Source organism: Anomaloglossus baeobatrachus, chromosome 4 (assembly GCF_048569485.1).
Source record: "Anomaloglossus baeobatrachus isolate aAnoBae1 chromosome 4, aAnoBae1.hap1, whole genome shotgun sequence".
Lineage (NCBI taxonomy): Eukaryota > Metazoa > Chordata > Amphibia > Anura > Aromobatidae > Anomaloglossus > Anomaloglossus baeobatrachus.
The window spans coordinates 358,429,197-358,446,250 of record NC_134356.1 but is presented as its reverse complement, the minus strand read 5'-3'; the positions used below and the strand labels follow the sequence as shown (position 1 = coordinate 358,446,250).

General features: G+C 42.0%; 1 protein-coding gene across 2 annotated transcripts in view; it reads left to right on the top strand.

Moving 5' to 3' along the window:
- Nucleotides 1-17,054, top strand: part of TBC1D22A (TBC1 domain family member 22A) — an 811,105-nt gene that overhangs the window by 653,586 nt on the left and 140,465 nt on the right. The window lies entirely within an intron of this gene.

Here is a 17,054-nt window from a genome sequence, read left to right as displayed (position 1 = left end):
TCAGATCGCTGGTCGGATCGCTGCTGCATCGCTAAGTGTGAAGGTACCCTTAGTCTAACACCTATCACTAATTTTATCACTTATTTAAACTGTACAGAGTAAGGAGAAACATCCATGGTCATGTAAGAATACTAAAGCCCCCGTCACATTTAATGACTTACTAGTGATCCCAAAAACAATGTGACCTGGTAAGGATTTTTGTACACGCATTGCTTTCTATGGGTGAAAAGATGCTGCAGAAACACTGAAATAATTGACATGCTGCTTTTTTTTAAAAAAAACACCGCAGTTTTCCATTTATCTGGGGGAAAAAAAGTAATTATGTGCTTTTGCTTGGACTTTAAAAAGTAGCTTTAATTTGCATAAAGCTCATGAAAAAATACTAAACATACCCTCATTGTATTTCTTTTACTTTGTTTAAGAAAACTATAAAGTATTGAAAATATAATTTTATGTATAAAAAAAAATAATAATAATAATAAAAAAAGATAAATGATACCCACGAGTGTTTTTAAGGTGTTTTAAACCTTTTGCAACAAATTGGCTAAATCTTAAGAGGAAGCGGTATGATTTCCCTTATAGGAATATTGTCAGATTGCTAAGTATGTGGTCAGAGACTGACATTACCAAATATTACTTTAGAAATATCCCAAGATTGAAACTGTGGTCAGTATTAGAGAGTCCAACATGCTATAAGACATGTAGTGAAAGTTCGTAACTAGTTTCATGAATGTCCTGGAAGACCCTTTTTAAATTATGGTATTAATTATACATTTAAAATAGTTCTGCTACCCTCAACTATTTGAAGTCGATGGTTGTAATAGCCTATTCCAAATGTCAGTGCTTAGCATCCTAAAGGACATCTGTAACCATATTTTTACTATATAACCTAAGAACAGCATAATGCTGAGACAGAAACCCTGATTTCAGTGATGTGTAATTTACTGGACTGCTTGCTGAAGTTTTTTAGCATTTTATCTACAGGAGATTATAATTAGAGGATTAGTAAACCTGCTGCTATTTTGTCCTACATTTTCATGAGCTCTGATATAACCCTCGCCCCACTACTGATTGGCGGCTTTTTGCCTATTCATGGTGCAGAACATATAAAGCTACCAAGCGGTGGTGTGGATGGGTTTAGAATACTGTTAGATCAGTAGCTAATGTGAGGTAGCACGGTCGGCTGCGCAGCAGAAGACACGGGATCCAGGCATTAAGGTTCACAGCACACGGGTTTTAATGTCCAAACAAAAGTCCACAACAATATACATGTGCCTCTCCAGCAGAGAGCTCAGGGAGTTGTGTTCACTCCCCCACACCCGGCACACCTGCCCTTGTTCCTGATTCTATTTAACCCTTCCTTCAGCCTGTAGGGAAACAGCATTAACCCTAGAGTGGATTTACTTTCTATCATGGAGTGAGCACAACCGGGGCGAGACATACCGGCCGTCATAGATAACCCCGGTCACAGTCTCACATACCCCCCCCCCTCAGTTCAAGCGTGCGGGGTTGAACTCCCGCCATCAAACACGGGCCGCGGGACAAGGCATCGGCGTTGCCCTGCAACCTACTGGCCCTATGTTCAACCGTAAACCGGAAGTTCTGCAGAGAAAGGAACCACCGGGTAACCCGGGCATTCCGTTCCTTGGCGGACCTCATCCAGACCAGTGGAGAGTGATCCGTCACCAAGCGAAACTGCCGTCCCAGCAGGTAATAGCGTAGGGACTCCAAGGCCCACTTGATCGCCAGGCACTCCTTCTCCACTACGCTATAATTCCGCTCGGGAGGGGTGAGCTTCCTACTTAAGAAGGTGACGGGGTGTTCCTCCCCCTGAACCACCTGAGACAGCACTGCCCCCAGGCCGACCTCTGAGGCGTCAGTCTGTACTATGAACTCCTTCCGGAAATCAGGGTGTACAAGAACGGGCTGTCCGCACAGGACCCCCTTCAGGGCCCGGAAGGAGTCCTCGGCCTGCGGAGTCCAGCGCACCATGACGGACTTCTTGCCTTTGAGAAGGTCCGTCAAGGGGGCTGATAGTCCCGCAAAATCCTTTACAAACCTCCTGTAGTACCCCACGATACCCAGGAAGGCCCTAACCTGCTTCGTGGTCAGGGGTCTAGGCCACTTCTGGATCGCCTCAACCTTGTTAATTTGGGGCTTAATCACTCCTTGGCCTATCACGTAGCCCAAGTAGCGGGCTTCTGTGAGTCCCAACGCACATTTCTTGGGATTGGCTGTCAATCCGGCTGTTCGAAGCGCGTCCACCACCGCTTGTACCTGTTCCAAGTGGGTCTGCCAATCGGAGCTGTAAATAATGATGTCATCCAGGTTCGCTGATGCATACGCCTGGTGGGGTTCCAGCACTAAGTCCATCAACCTCTGGAACGTGGCCGGAGCGCCATGTAACCCAAAAGGCAAGACAACATAGTGGAAGAGACCCTCCGGCGTAACAAAAGCGGTTTTCTCCTTGGCAGACTCCGTTAGTGGCACCTGCCAGTACCCCTTGGTCAGGTCGAGCGTGGTAAAATATCGCGCCTGTCCCAGCCTATCAATCAGCTCATCCACCCGGGGCATGGGGTAGAGATCGAACTTGGATATTTCGTTCAATCTCCTAAAGTCATTGCAGAACCTTAAGGAGCCATCGGGTTTTGGTATTAGGACAATCGGACTAGCTCATTCACTCTGGGATTTTTCGATGACCCCCAGGCGTAACATTGTCTTTACTTCCTCCGATATGGCTTGTCGTTGAGCCTCCGGTACATGCTCCTTCACAATTGGCATGACCGCACTTATGCGGTTCTGCATACCCAAAATGTGTTCAATCACACTTTTATGGGGGGTGGGCTCTTGCTCCCATGTTTCCTTTGCCAGGTCCAACAATCCCCGGGGATGTCGCCCGTATAACAATTCAAAAGGCGAAAACCCCGTGGATGCCTGTGGCACCTCACGGATGGCAAACATCAAATAGGGAAGCATCATATCCCAGTGTTTCCCGTCTTTTGAAATCACCCTTTTTAGCATGGTTTTCAGGGTTTTATTGAAACGCTCGACTAAACCGTCCGTTTGAGGATGATACACAGACGTACGCAACTGCTTGATCTGGAGTAGCCGGCATAGCTCTTTGGTCACTTTAGACATGAATGGGGTCCCCTGATCCGTAAGGATCTCCTTGGGCAACCCCACCCGGCAGAACACAGCAAACAACTCCCGAGCTATAAGCTTTGCTGCAGTATGTCTGAGAGGTATCGCCTCGGGATACCGGGTGGCATAGTCAACGATCACTAGGATGTGTTGGTGCCCTCGAGCGGACTTTACGAGGGGCCCCACCAGATCCATCCCTATCCGTTCAAAAGGGACTTCTATAATGGGTAACGGTACCAACGGACTGCGAAAATGGGTCAGGGGTGCGGTAAGCTGACACTCCGGCCAGGTTTCGCAGAACCGTTTTACCTCCCCAAAGACTCCGGGCCAATAGAACCTTTGCAATATTCGCTCCTGCGTTTTCTTGACCCCTAGGTGGCCACTCATCAGGTGTTTATGAGCCAAGTTGAGGACCCGCCAGCGATGCGGCTGGGGCACCACCAACTGCTCTACCCCCACGCCCCGTATTTCATCTACCCGGTAGAGTAAATCCTGCTTAAGAGCGAAATGGGGGTACCTTACCTGGGCACCGGGCAGCTGTGCCACCCCGTCAATTACTGTCACCCGACTCCGGGCATGTATTAATGTAGGGTCCTGGAGTTGGGCAGTCCCAAACGTATCCGGGGACGCCTCCAACTCCGGGATGGGTTCGACCGTCTCAGCCTCTCCTGCCAATACCTCTAGGGGCGACCTATCGGGTTCACATTCTGTCCCTATCATGGGGACCCCTACGGCAGGTGTCCCGGATTCAGGATTGTAGGGCTCAGGTCCCGGACTGACCAATATCTGAGGAGACTTAGGGGGTCCCTTCCATGAAGTCCAAAAATAGGGCAGATCCCTTCCTAGGATCACGTCATAGGGAAGAGTGTTAAGAAGTCCCACCTCATGTTGCACCTGACCGCAAGGTGCTGTGATGGTGACAATCCCTGTGGGATAGTCTCGGCGGTCCCCATGTATGCAAACCACCCCCACGGTACGTCCTGTGGCCTTTACTTTAGCCCTCAAGTTGGATCGCACAAGGGTCACTAAGCTTCCGGAATCCAACAATCCTGTAACCGGACATCCATTCACCTGTATTTGGCACAAGTGGGGCTCCGTCTCTGGGGAGACCAGGTCAGCGGTACACACCACCTGAGCATACATTGAACCCCGCCGGGTAACCCCACAATCCATGGGCTCCGTGGTGAGTGGACACTGGGCTTCCATATGTCCCACCTGCTGGCACCGCCAACATCTAATGGGGACGGAAGCCCCCTTGACGGGTTGTCGTTTAGGGTACAGAACCTTCCGGACCTCAGGAATGGCGACCGCGGCCTCAGACGGGACGGTAGGGGACTCCTGCACCGGTGTCAGCGGTGGGTCCTTGGCCCTAGGCTTGGAGGGGCCGGACCGACGGGTGGTACGCAAAGTCTCAGTGTCCCATATCAAGTCCTGCGTAGCCACATGCTGCTCTACCAGGGACACTAATTGGTCCAGGGTACTGGGTCACCCTGTCCTACCCACCGTTGAACGGTGACGGGTAAAGTGCGCACAAAACGATCCACTACTACCCTTTCCACCATTTGCGCCGGGCTCAGAGTGTCAGGCTGCAACCACTTTTTTACAAGATGCAACAAGTCATAGGCCTGGGAGCGTACGGGTTTGGCTTCCTCATAGAACCACTGATTTACCCGCTGAGCCCGTACATAGGTATTCACCCCCCAACCGAGCCAGTATTTCGGCTTTCAGGGTCACATAGTCAATGGCGTCCTCGGTACAGAGGTCCAGGTACGCTTTTTGGGGTTCCCCCGTCAGATAGGGCGACAATACCTCAGCCCACTGGGGGGTCGGCAGCTTTTCCCGCTCGGCCACCCGCTCAAACACCGCCAGGAACGCTTCCACATCATCCCCCGGGGTCATCTTTTGCAACGCTTGTCTCACCGCTTTCCGGACGCTGCCGTCGTCACCCGGTCCCGGGGTTGTTGCTGCCAGTCTGGCACGGATCGACTTGGCCAGGAGAACCATCTGTTCTTGGTGCCTTTTTTCCTGCGCTTGTAAGGATTGCTGCTGACGTTCCAACGCCCGGAGCAGGTGTGCATTGGTCTGTTGCTGCTGTGCATTAGCCTCTTGTAGCTGTGCATTAGTCTGTTGCTGCTGCCTTAGTATGTCCTCCATGGCGTCGCCGGGTTTGGGCTGTAGTATAGCCGCTCGAATCCAGGACATGTGCTGCTGGGTCACCAGGGATGGATGCTACAATGAATGCGGGCTGTCATGCCCGCATTCTCCACCATATGTGAGGTAGCACGGTCGGCTGCGCAGCAGAAGACACGGGATCCAGGCATTAAGGTTCACAGCACACGGGTTTTAATGTCCAAACAAAAGTCCACAACAATATACATGTGCCTCTCCAGCAGATAGCTCATGGAGTTGTGTTCACTCCCCCACACCCGGTACACCTGCCCTTGTTCCTGATTCTATTTAACCCTTCCTTCAGCCTGTAGGGAAACAGCATTAACCCTAGAGTGGATTTACTTTCTATCATGGAATGAGCACAACCGGGGCGAGACATACCGGCCGTCATAGATAACCCCGGTCACAGTCTCACACTAATAAAAGTGATTTTAAAAAAAAAAAACACAAAAAAAACACAACATGCAGGCCATAAGTGATACATTCCTAGAATCAGAGTCTCTGCGCCTATATCATGCTGCTGTCAGATGGAGAAGCAAAAACCTGGTAACAGATTTCTTTTAAAATAAAATGGTCATGAGATTTCAGGCCCATGAAACCTGTTAAATTGCTGGGTACAGAAGTAAACAATAAATTCAAAGTTACCTTTGTGGCCTAGCATGGACTACAAAAGTATGTTTGAGAATGGACCAACTCTTACCTAATGCATTAAGCGTGCCCTTGTGCTTTCATAAAGGTACAAAGTTGATAGACTATCTTTTTGTATTTGTCACTTACTGCCATGCCCAGCAAGTGAAGTGACCCTAAAGCTCCTGACAGATCCATTGAAAGGTAAATATTCATTTTAACCCTCTAGTTTGTGCCCTTTAGTTATTAGAAACAATTGATGATTATCTTATAAGTAACTTGAAATTTTGCCATTAAAAAATACAAGTCAATTGGTAACAAAAACAAAATAAACCCTTATACTGTTACATTGCTGGAGACATGAAAAGGTTATGGCTCTTTAAATGCGACAGTGGGGGGGGGAGTGGTCATTAGGTTTATAGGTCTAAATCATATGGTGTAAGAGGTTGTTTTTTCATAAAAATAAAAACCAGAGCCTGTTTGCCTGTTCTTCCTTTTGTGTGCTAGTGATAATAAAAGTACTGTTCCATCTTTAGAGAATTTCTAACAGTATATTAAATGGATTAGGTGCCCCAGACATTTGGGTCCATCAAAAATGTAGGTATCTCTCTTAGGCCTCCTTCACACGTCCGTATAAAATGTGCACAGGAAGAAATGGTACAGGTGTCATCAGTGTTTAGGATTAGTGTGTCATCAGTGTGTCCATTTTTACCATCAGTGTGCCATCAGTATTTTTTGCTCGGGTCGGCTTGACTCATGGAAGTCTATGAGGAACTCAAGTATTTTTCCTGAAAATGTACTCGGTACATGTGTTAAGCCCAGTCTGAGACTCCATCTGCTCATTACGAGTATTTATCTGTGGAAAAGAAAGCGCACATAGGGTCTTACCTGGTATGGGATTTCACGGATAGGGTGCCAAAGGCACACTCACCTGATAAATTTGTGTCAGGCACAACTCCTTATAAGCACATATATTTCAAATGGTGGTCAGCAGCAGTCCCGAAGAAAATGATGAAACAATATGGTAAAAAGGAGAGGTCCAGGTTTAATGCTGCACTAGAAACCACAAGAATCCAAGTCTTTATGATGAAGTCCTTTTTCTTTATTTCTGCAGGTCAACACGTTTCAAAGACATTCGTCTTCTTCATCAGGACAAAAAGCAAAGTATGTTGTTGCAAAAGATATTGTTCCTTTTGCTTTTTGTCCTGATGAAGAAGACCGATATGTCTTTGAAATGTGTTGACCTGCAGAAATAAAGAAAAAGGATTTCATCATATATCCTTGGATTCTTGTGGTTTCTAGCGCAGCATTAAACCCGGATCTCTCCTTTTTATCATATTGTCATTACGAGTAATGCGCTTCCGAGCACGGTAATACTCGCTCATCACTAGTTACAATGGGAATATGTGTCAACCATGAAAAAAATGGATACAACACGTACTGGAAACACAGATGTGTGAAGGGGCCCTTAATAGGTAACTCATGATGGTTTTTGTCCGTGTTTTGGAAATTATACTTGTTGACAAATAAACTTTTTGTCCTTCTGAAGGTTGAAAAGGCAATGTATTAATAATTCTGTATAATCCGCATTGTTATTTATAGAAATTATATTGTAAATGCTGTTTTTTTTTTTTAGAAATTCCAAATAATGAATGTATCTTGTTGTCAGTAAAGAAAACAGTAGTTCTCTATATTATTTCTGAGTCTCTTATAAGCAGGTTTATGGGGATTACCTTTGAATATTGTATTAATACAAGTACACAGCTTGTGGGTGGCTTTCGATACTTAATGAGAACATTTGTCTTAAGTGTAGACCATATTGCAATTTCACAGTTGCTTAGCTGTTTTGTTTTCAGGGAAAGCGATCTTCCTGTCATCGTGATTATAATCTGAATTGTTGTGCTGCTGTCTTCTAGTTTAGGAATAAGCAAGGTCGAGATAATTATTTTCCAATCAGCACATTTCATAGACAAAATTAGCACCTATGATACAAGAACAAATCATAAATGACAGTGACAGGATAGCGTTGATAGTGAAGATAAGGCAAATAACTGACAGGGATTTAACAGTTACAGACGGCTTGGAAAAATGTTGACAGTAGGGAGAAACATTTCATTGTTACTGGTCAAGAGGATTTTGATCTTGACAACATCTTGCAGCAAAAACAATAGTAAGAAAATGTGGACAAGTACCTACTGTATATTCTTGAATTTTAAGGAACTGGAAAATAATTCTGTTCTTGTACTTGTTCCCTTTATGTGGAAGTGAGCTAATAATAAAATAGTGAAAAATATTGTAAATATTTATAATATAAAACGCCACCAATTTCTGTAACATATTATTGAGGTAACAGTAAGGCTGGGTTCAGACAGGCACATTTCAGGGTTTATTTGTCATAGACTTATATGAGGCTGTAATTTCAGATTGGGAGACCTGTGGACAGTTAAGGCATTGAGGTGTGCATACAGACTGAAATATGGCTGTCTGAACCTGGCCAAGGCTGCATTGCTCCATTAGTGTATTACATCCGTATGCTTATTTTATTTCACAGGCCGCACACTGACCCTCAAGTTCTATTAATCCATACACAAATCCATTTTAAAAACTGATCCATGTGTCCAATCCATTAGACTCAGAACCTGTTTTATTCTTACCTATTTTGCAGCCATTAAAATCTAAGGGGATTTGTAAACCCCTTCACTCCTGGGGTGATTTTCTGTTTTCATTTTTCTTTCCATTCTTCCAAGAGCCATAACATTTTTTTATTTTTCCAGCCATATATCCATATCAAAGGCTTGTTTTTTGCTGGACAAGTCATTGTATGTTAAATGCTATCAAGTGCAGTCAAAGATGCAGGCTCAGTATATGAGCACGCATCAAAGGCAGGGAAATGGCCAATGACGTAAATATACGTCATCGGTCTTGAAGGGGTTCAAAATTAATGAAACACTGAAGATATACTTTGCGCTTTAGTTTTCCCTCCATATTTTACCTGTTTTTATTTGAGAGTCAAGACTTGATAAGAAGCATTTAAACACAAAATGATGAAATTACAAAGAAGGAAAAAAAGTGTTAAAAATATATGCTTAATAACCTTAAAATGTGCTATGTTGGATTATTTTGAGTAAGTCTAAAATATAGTCCAAATATTAGTCAACAGGAAAAAAATAAGACCGTGCCAATTTTGATGGTGTTTAGCAGCCTGTTGTTTGTCAATGAGTGTGATCAGTACAAGAAAAAATAATACGTAGCACTGATTGTATACTGGTCAGATTGAACTAAAGGTTCTGTATGGCATGCATAGCGATGTGTGACTCCGCAGGAACGACAAACAACCTCGCTATTGACCAGACAACGATTTTTGGTAAATGAACGACGTGTCACAGACCAACGATTTTTGCCTCTTTTGCGATCATTTAAGGTCACTCATAGGTGTTACATGCTGCGATGTCGCTAACGACGCCAGATGTGCGTCACAAACACCGTGACCCCGACGATATATCGTTAGCGATGTCGCAGCGTGTAAATGGCCCTTTAGTCTCAAATACACTTTGAACAATCTGACCAGTAAATAAATACTAAAATTCCTCCTTTTATCACATATAATCCACTGTATTCATTTCCCATAACTCATCTATCCCATCTACTTTTCAATAGATACCCTTTTCCTACTACATCATTCAAGGTACCCACCTCTTCTATTGGACGGCTGTTTTGTGATGACGTTGCGACGCCGAACGCACCTCCCCCTTGAAAGAGGGATTGTTAGGCATCAACAGCGACGTCGCAGAACAGGTATGTGCGTGTGACGCTGCCGTAGCGATAATGTTCGCTACGGCAGCGATCACCACATATCGCACCAACGACGGGGACGTGTGCTATCGCTCGCATCATCGCTAGCAATCGCTAACGATGTCGCCGCGTGTAAAGCACCCTTTCGTTTGTATAGCTATTAGTAGAGAGAACATAATGTAGATGAAAATAGCATTAAACGAATGGCAAAAACAAATGTAAACAGCAGGACGTAGACAACATCAGTAAAAGACTAGAGAAAGCCATTCAAGCAGACAAAAAACTTTATTACCAAAAGATCTGTACAGAGATAGAAAACAAACATCTGAAGGGCAAGACCAAGAAGGCATACCAAAAGATCAAAGAGATATAGCAAAACTTTCAATCTAAAGTGGGAATGTTGAAGGATGGTAATGGGAATAAACTAACTGGGTCAGAAGAGATCAAGGAAAGATGGAAAGAATACACAGAGCACGTCTAAAAGAATAGTTCAGTTATACAGGAAGAAACTGAGGCTGGAAATGATAGCAAACATCTTGAAAGACGAAGCCATTGTTGCAATAAAGTTTCTTGCAAAAAACAAAGCACCTTGATGTGAAAAGATTCTATTAGAGCTAATAAAGGCTTCTCAAGCAGCATTTGATGTCATCACATGCCTTTGACAACAGATATGGACAACTTGTAAATGCCCCAAGGACTGAACAAGTTTGGTGTTTATTCCTATACTGAAAAAGAGAGATGCTACTGAATGCAGAAACTATTGGAGTATTGTGATCATACCTCTTGCCAGAAAAATATTACTGAAGATTCTAAAGGTCAGATTACAGTTTGTCAAAAAACATCTAAAGAAGCCAGCCCAGTTCTGGAAAAGCAATCTTTGAGTAGATGAAACTAAGATCAACCTATATCAGAATGATGGGAAGAAGAAAGTATGGTTAAAGCTTGGAATGGCTCATGATCTAAAGCACACCACATCCTCTGTAAGAATGGTGGAGGAAGTGTGATGGCATGAGCATGCATGGCTTCCAATGGCACTGGGTCACTAGTGTTTATTGATGATGTGACTTAAGACAAAAGCAGCCGGAAGAATTCTGAAGTGTTCAGGCTTTTACCATCTGCTTGGATTTAAAGGGAACCTGTCAGGTGCAATATGCACCCAAAACCATGAGCAGTTCTGGATGCATATTGCTAATCCCTGCCTAACCATCCCTGAATACACGAGCATAGATAAAGAGATCTTTAGAAAAAGTATTTCTAAAGATCTTTTACCGTATGCTAATGAGTGAGGGCACTAGTCCCCTGGGCGTTATTTCCCCGGCTAGTCGCCCCCATTAGCATGTTACTACACCCCTGTGGGCGTGCTATCATGCTAATGAATACGCAGTGTCACAGGATGATCTCACTCACCTCTCCACCGCCATCATATCCGATGGGGGATTTCGGCTCAGTGTGCATGACCCTGAAGTTTGGGTCATGCGCACTATGAAGCCGGGTTTACGCGTCCTGGCTTCAAACTGAAGTAGTGCGCATGACCCAAACTCAGAGGTCATGCGCACTCAGCCGAAGTCCAGCATCAGACGCGATGGCGGCGAAGAGATGAGTGAGATCCTCCTCTGATGCTGCGCATTCATTAGCATATTAGCACGCCCACAGGGGTGTACTAACATGCTAATGGGGGCGACTGGCCGGGGAACACCCAGGGAACTAGTCCCCTCGCACACTTGCATATGGTAAAAGATCTTTAGAAATACTTTTTCTAAAGATCTCTTTATCTATGCTAGTGTATACAGGGACGGTTAGGCAGGAATTAGCAATATGCACCCAGAACTGCTCATGGTTCTGGGTGCATATTGCACCTGACAGGTTCCCTTTAACCAAATGCAGCAAGGTTGATTGGACAGTGCTTCACAGCCAAATGAACACACTTTGAAAGTAACCCATTAAGTAACTGCTTGTTCTCACCCACAAAGCTCTCCACAGTGCAGCACCCCCTACATCTCCACCCTCCTCTCTGTCTATCATCCCACCCGTTCTCTACACTCTGCAAATGACTTTCGACTAACATCCACACTAATTCGAACCTCCCACTCCTGAATCCAAGACTTCTTCCAAGCTGCACCAAACCTCTGGAACGCTCTACCCCAAGAAGTTAGGACAAATCACAACTTACTCAGCTTCAGACGCTCCCTAAAAACGCATCTTTTTAGGGCGGCCTATCACAATCCCTAGCCAAACTAATTTCACCTAATCCCTCTACAACGTCTCAGAACATAACCCCACGTCAAACTCCATGGCACCCAAATGCATCTCAAGGCTCTGGCCAACTGGTCCAGGAAGCCATTATCTATCCCCCATTTCCTTGAGATGGCTGGATTGTCATTGTAAATAAGCACTTGTACCTTGCCCCTCCCCCATCTCATTGTAGATTGTAAGCTCTCACGAGCAGGGTTGCCTTTTTTTCCCTTTAAATATGGTATCTTCTATAATTGTTACTTGTTTGTATATGTTTCTGTATATGATATGTATATGAGCCTCCTGAATTGTAAAGCGCTGCGGAATATGTTGGCGCTATAGAAATAAAGATTATTATTATAATTATTATTATTATTATTATTATTATTAACCCAGGAATATATTTTCAAGGCAAAAAGTAGAGTATTCTACAATAGTCAAGTTAATGACCAGCTCTCGACTCTATTGTGTATGCATTTCATATGTTAAAGACAAAAACAAGCAACAACTGGTGTCAACTGCAGAAAAGGATGACAAAGCATCACAAAGGAGAAAACTCAGCGTTTGGTGATGTCCATAGCTTCCAGACTTCAGGCTGTCAGTGCGTGCAAAGGATTCTCCACAAAGTATTAAAAATGAACAGTTTATAGTAAAATTAATTTGTCCAATTACTTTTGAACCCCTGAAAAGAGGAGACTTTGAAGATAAATGTTTGCAGTATCTAAACGTTTCACAAGATATTTTTGTTCAACCCCTTAAATAATACATGAAAGTCTCTACGTCCACTTCAATTGCATCTCAGTTGTTTCATTTTAAATAAAGAATAGTGGACTGCAGTGTCCAAATCACAAGTATTTGGTCACTGCCCAGATATTTCTGGACCTAACTGTAGGTACACACCTTGTCACACAAATAAAATGTCCTCATACAGCTGTATTGATGTTAAATAAAGTTATGTTCTCTTGAAAGAAGAGTAGGAAAAAGAATAATGAAAAATCACCCAGTCATGAAGGGGTGAAAAAAATCAGCTAAATTTTAATTACATTCATTATTCTAAAATAAATTTTGCATAACAATATTTTTTAGTGTAGCTGCAACCAGATTAGCTAACAATTGTTAGTCATTCTTGCTTGCACTCGGCACTGTACGGGCATCAGACCTTGGAATTAATGCAAGAAGTGTTTGACTTGTCTGCAGCTGGAAACATAACAAATGCAATACATTTCCTTCTTTTCTACATGTTTTTGTATGTCTTTTTATTCAAATGTCTTTGCTTTTTTTATGTTAACTTGATACTACTGCCCTCTACACAATAGTTCAAAAATGATGCGGTATCTCTTAAAAATAGTTTTTCATCAAAATAAACTGTTACAAAAATAGGTACTTAATATTTTTAACCTTGCTTATTATACACTGTTTTCCAGTTCACAAGAATGCATATGAGGTACATCACATCCATTTTTTGCCATGACAATTTTCTTATGTGTATCTCTGTTGCAATTGTGTTTCTATGAACATCTACCTTCTTGATCTCGTTCATAAATGTTGGTAATATTGTATGTAAACTTGCACTAGAAAATAGTACAGATGGTAAGGTGGAAAATTAGCCATAAGTCCTTCTGTTTCAGCCTATTTTTCTGTAGTGTTAATCCAGAGTGAGAACCTCATTAGGCAAAAGTCAGATTTAATCATCCTAAGTAAAAACTTCCTTCCAAACCTATAATTTGGCCATCAGTATAAATCTCAGTATCAATGAATCATCTCCATTAGTCAGTCTTACTTCTTTGACCATTACAACATGCTGCTAGAGAAATCCATGAGCTCGCTGTTCATAGTACTCATTTAGAAGGTATAATAATCGAGGATCAAGTGTTTATAGGATTGCTTGTTCCTGATTATCATCACTTATAGGCATTCCGGCTATCACCCAATGATTGAGCAAATCGCTCGTTTGTCAGGTGCGATGATTTTCCAGCAAGTTATCAGCAGCACATCAGCCACTGTAAGCATTTGATGTGCTGATGATACTCTGTGTTTTGTTCTCATAAAATTGTGTCAAGCCTGCCTAAACAGGTAAGAATCCCCTTTTATGTTGTAGAGACCTTTTTTGCCATTGTCGGTGACTCTTTGGTTTACTGTAGTTACAGTCCTTGGGAAAAAGTAAATAGAGAGCTCCTTATATTGACCTTTGGTATATTTTTGTTTTCATAAGTCATAACTTTTATGACCTCAATATATGTCCTGATAACTGGAGATGAGCGAACCTTTGAAGATTTGGTTTGCTGGCAGCAATCGAACCAAACCTACACTGGTTCGAACTTGGCCTGAATCTAGTACAAAATCACTGATTGGCAGCTCGAGTCTCTGCCCACATAGAGCCAGCCATAAGCAGAACACTTCCTGGGCCGCGGGAGATGGGTGGCTTTTTCAAATTTTTTTGTTTGTTGAACAATACATCTAATCACGCTGTTGTTACCCCTAGTGTACGCCGTTCAAACACTGCAAATGGCTTGCACGGGACTGAGCACCAAGCATACCTGAGCATAGCATTGCTTGCGCAAGTGAAGTTCACACGTAAAGCACCTGAAGTCTGTTTTTTAAGTCGGTGTTCAGTTAAAAAAATCTAACTTCAGGTTTGCTCATCTCTACTCATAACAAATCCTCTAGATTAAGTATTAATTTTAGAAAATGTGAGTCATCTTGCAAATCGCAATTTAATGATTAAGGGGTAGATTAAGCAATTTATCATTATAGAAATGCACTGATTAAAAGCTTACATACCCTCATGTTTGTTCTTCATAAATGGTCGTGCACATGTACACAAATGCACACAAAACACATGTACATTGAGATGACAATGATTGTAATTTGTGCCTTTGTATAAAGAGTGAATGATGAAATACAAGTTATACTGAATCTTTTCCTATAAACCCATGTATAAATCTATTTTGAGTATAACATGCTGCTGACAGATCAGACTGCATGCACCATGTGACAGGTTCACTTTGAGTTCTGTAAGTTACAAGGTGAGACCTCCATGGATCCAAGGTGTTTTTGTAGCAAATCCTACAGATGGTTGTTCAGCTGTGATATGAGCGAAGCCAAGACCCAAGGTTTCTAAGCAGAACATTACTCAAAGTATTACACTGTTTCTGCCAGCTTACCTTCTTCCCATATTGAATCTTGGTACCAACTATTCTTTAAGCAATGCAGATATTGCCAGCTGACAACATCATGAAATAGAAAACATTATACAGTACATTAGTCCAGACCAACTTGCTTCTTTGCTCAATGGCCTAATTATAAATGTCATGTGATAGGTGTAGGCACTTTTGCCAGTGGACAGAGTTTAACAAAGGGAACTGATCGGTTGTGGAAAATCCAACCCCATAAGCAGCACATTGTAATGCACTTTGTGTTATGATACTTTTCATAGGTCATTTAACCTTTTTTAGCACTTTGTGTTACAGTAGCTCTTTCATGAGACCAGACCTGGTAGGATATTGTTTTCTCCTCACACAAATTGGTGTGCTTTGATGGTTTAATTGTTTGTAATGCATTGCAGTATACAGCACTTATATTGATCATGGGGGGCTGATGGAAGCAGGTGCACTCAAGTACTGACAACTGCTCCATTTAAATGCTGCTTTCAGAAATTAATAGCATCATCTAAATGGTTAATAGCTTCATCCAAGCTCCATTTTAGCTGCTATTAGATATGGAAGCCAGCTATGTAACGTAGTTGGAGTCTTCTGCGTGTGAAGTGTTCTCAGATGCTGAGCTTTCTCCACACTTTCAGACCAGTGCCCAGGATACTTATTCCTGTTCTAATGCGAGTAAGGATTATGCCCTGACTGTTAATGTCATTGTTAAACTATCCCACCCCTTCACAGTTGCAGTTGTAACAAGATAATCAATGGTTTCTGTTCACCTGTCAGTTTTTATAATATAGTGATCACCATGCTTGTTGTATGTCATTTGAAACAACTTTTATGAGATATACAATTTATCATCTGTGGAGAAAGCGTGTAGGTTTTCAGGACAAGTTTTAGTTTTAAATGACAAATTTCACTTTACCATATAATGCACTGAAAAATGGGAAACATTCTAGGCAGATTGACATGGTGGGAAAAAAGGCAATTGCACTACTGTTTTTAGGAGTTTTTTATGCCAAGTGTGCTAAAAAATAATGACCTGGCAACCTAATTTTTCAGATCATTTACAGTATGGTAATACAAAACTTAATTTTTTTTATGTTTTATTGGTTGTAAAAAATTGAAAAAAATAAAATAAAAATTGTTTGTGTTGACTTTTTTTAAGTCCCATAACTTTATTTTTTCATGGATGGAGCTGTACTGAGAGTTTATTTTCATTGTTTTGAGTTGTATTATTTACTGTTATGTATGCGTTGAATGTATTTTTTTTTTTGATGATCAGTTTGGGGAGAAAAACGATTCTAGTTTTTCCTTTTTTTTTCTTTGTCATTTACAATATTGCTTAATTTATATTTTCATAGATCAGACAGTTGATGCGATAGAAAATGTTTTTTTTCTTTTATCTTTAGATTGAGAAAAGGAGAGGATTTATACTTTTTGTTTTGTTTTTGTTTGTTTTTTTTACATATATTTTAATCCTTTTGATACACTTGTACTTGTTTGGTTGCTTATACTATATACTAAAATATTTTAGTATTGTAGCACAGTAGTGTTCAAAAAAAATAGTTCAATATGACTAACCAGAGTATTCACTGTTTTTGCTATAAATTATATTACCACGTCAAATAATTATTATATATATATATATATATATATATATATATATAAAATTATAATTTACCAGTTGGTGCAGTAGATTTTTAGAAAATCAACATTCATGATCTGCAGGTTTTTGAGTCTGTGTATTTGAATACTTAATTGAAAGGGGTTGTGTTCAAAATAATAGCAGTGTGCAGTTATCTAGTGAGGTCAATCATTCAGTGAAGACACAGGTGAGAATCAGGTGGCCTTTATTTAATGGTGAAGCCATCACATGTTCATGCATTTCTTCTTGAAAGTCTGAGACATATGGATCCTTCAATACAGTGCTGTTCAGCT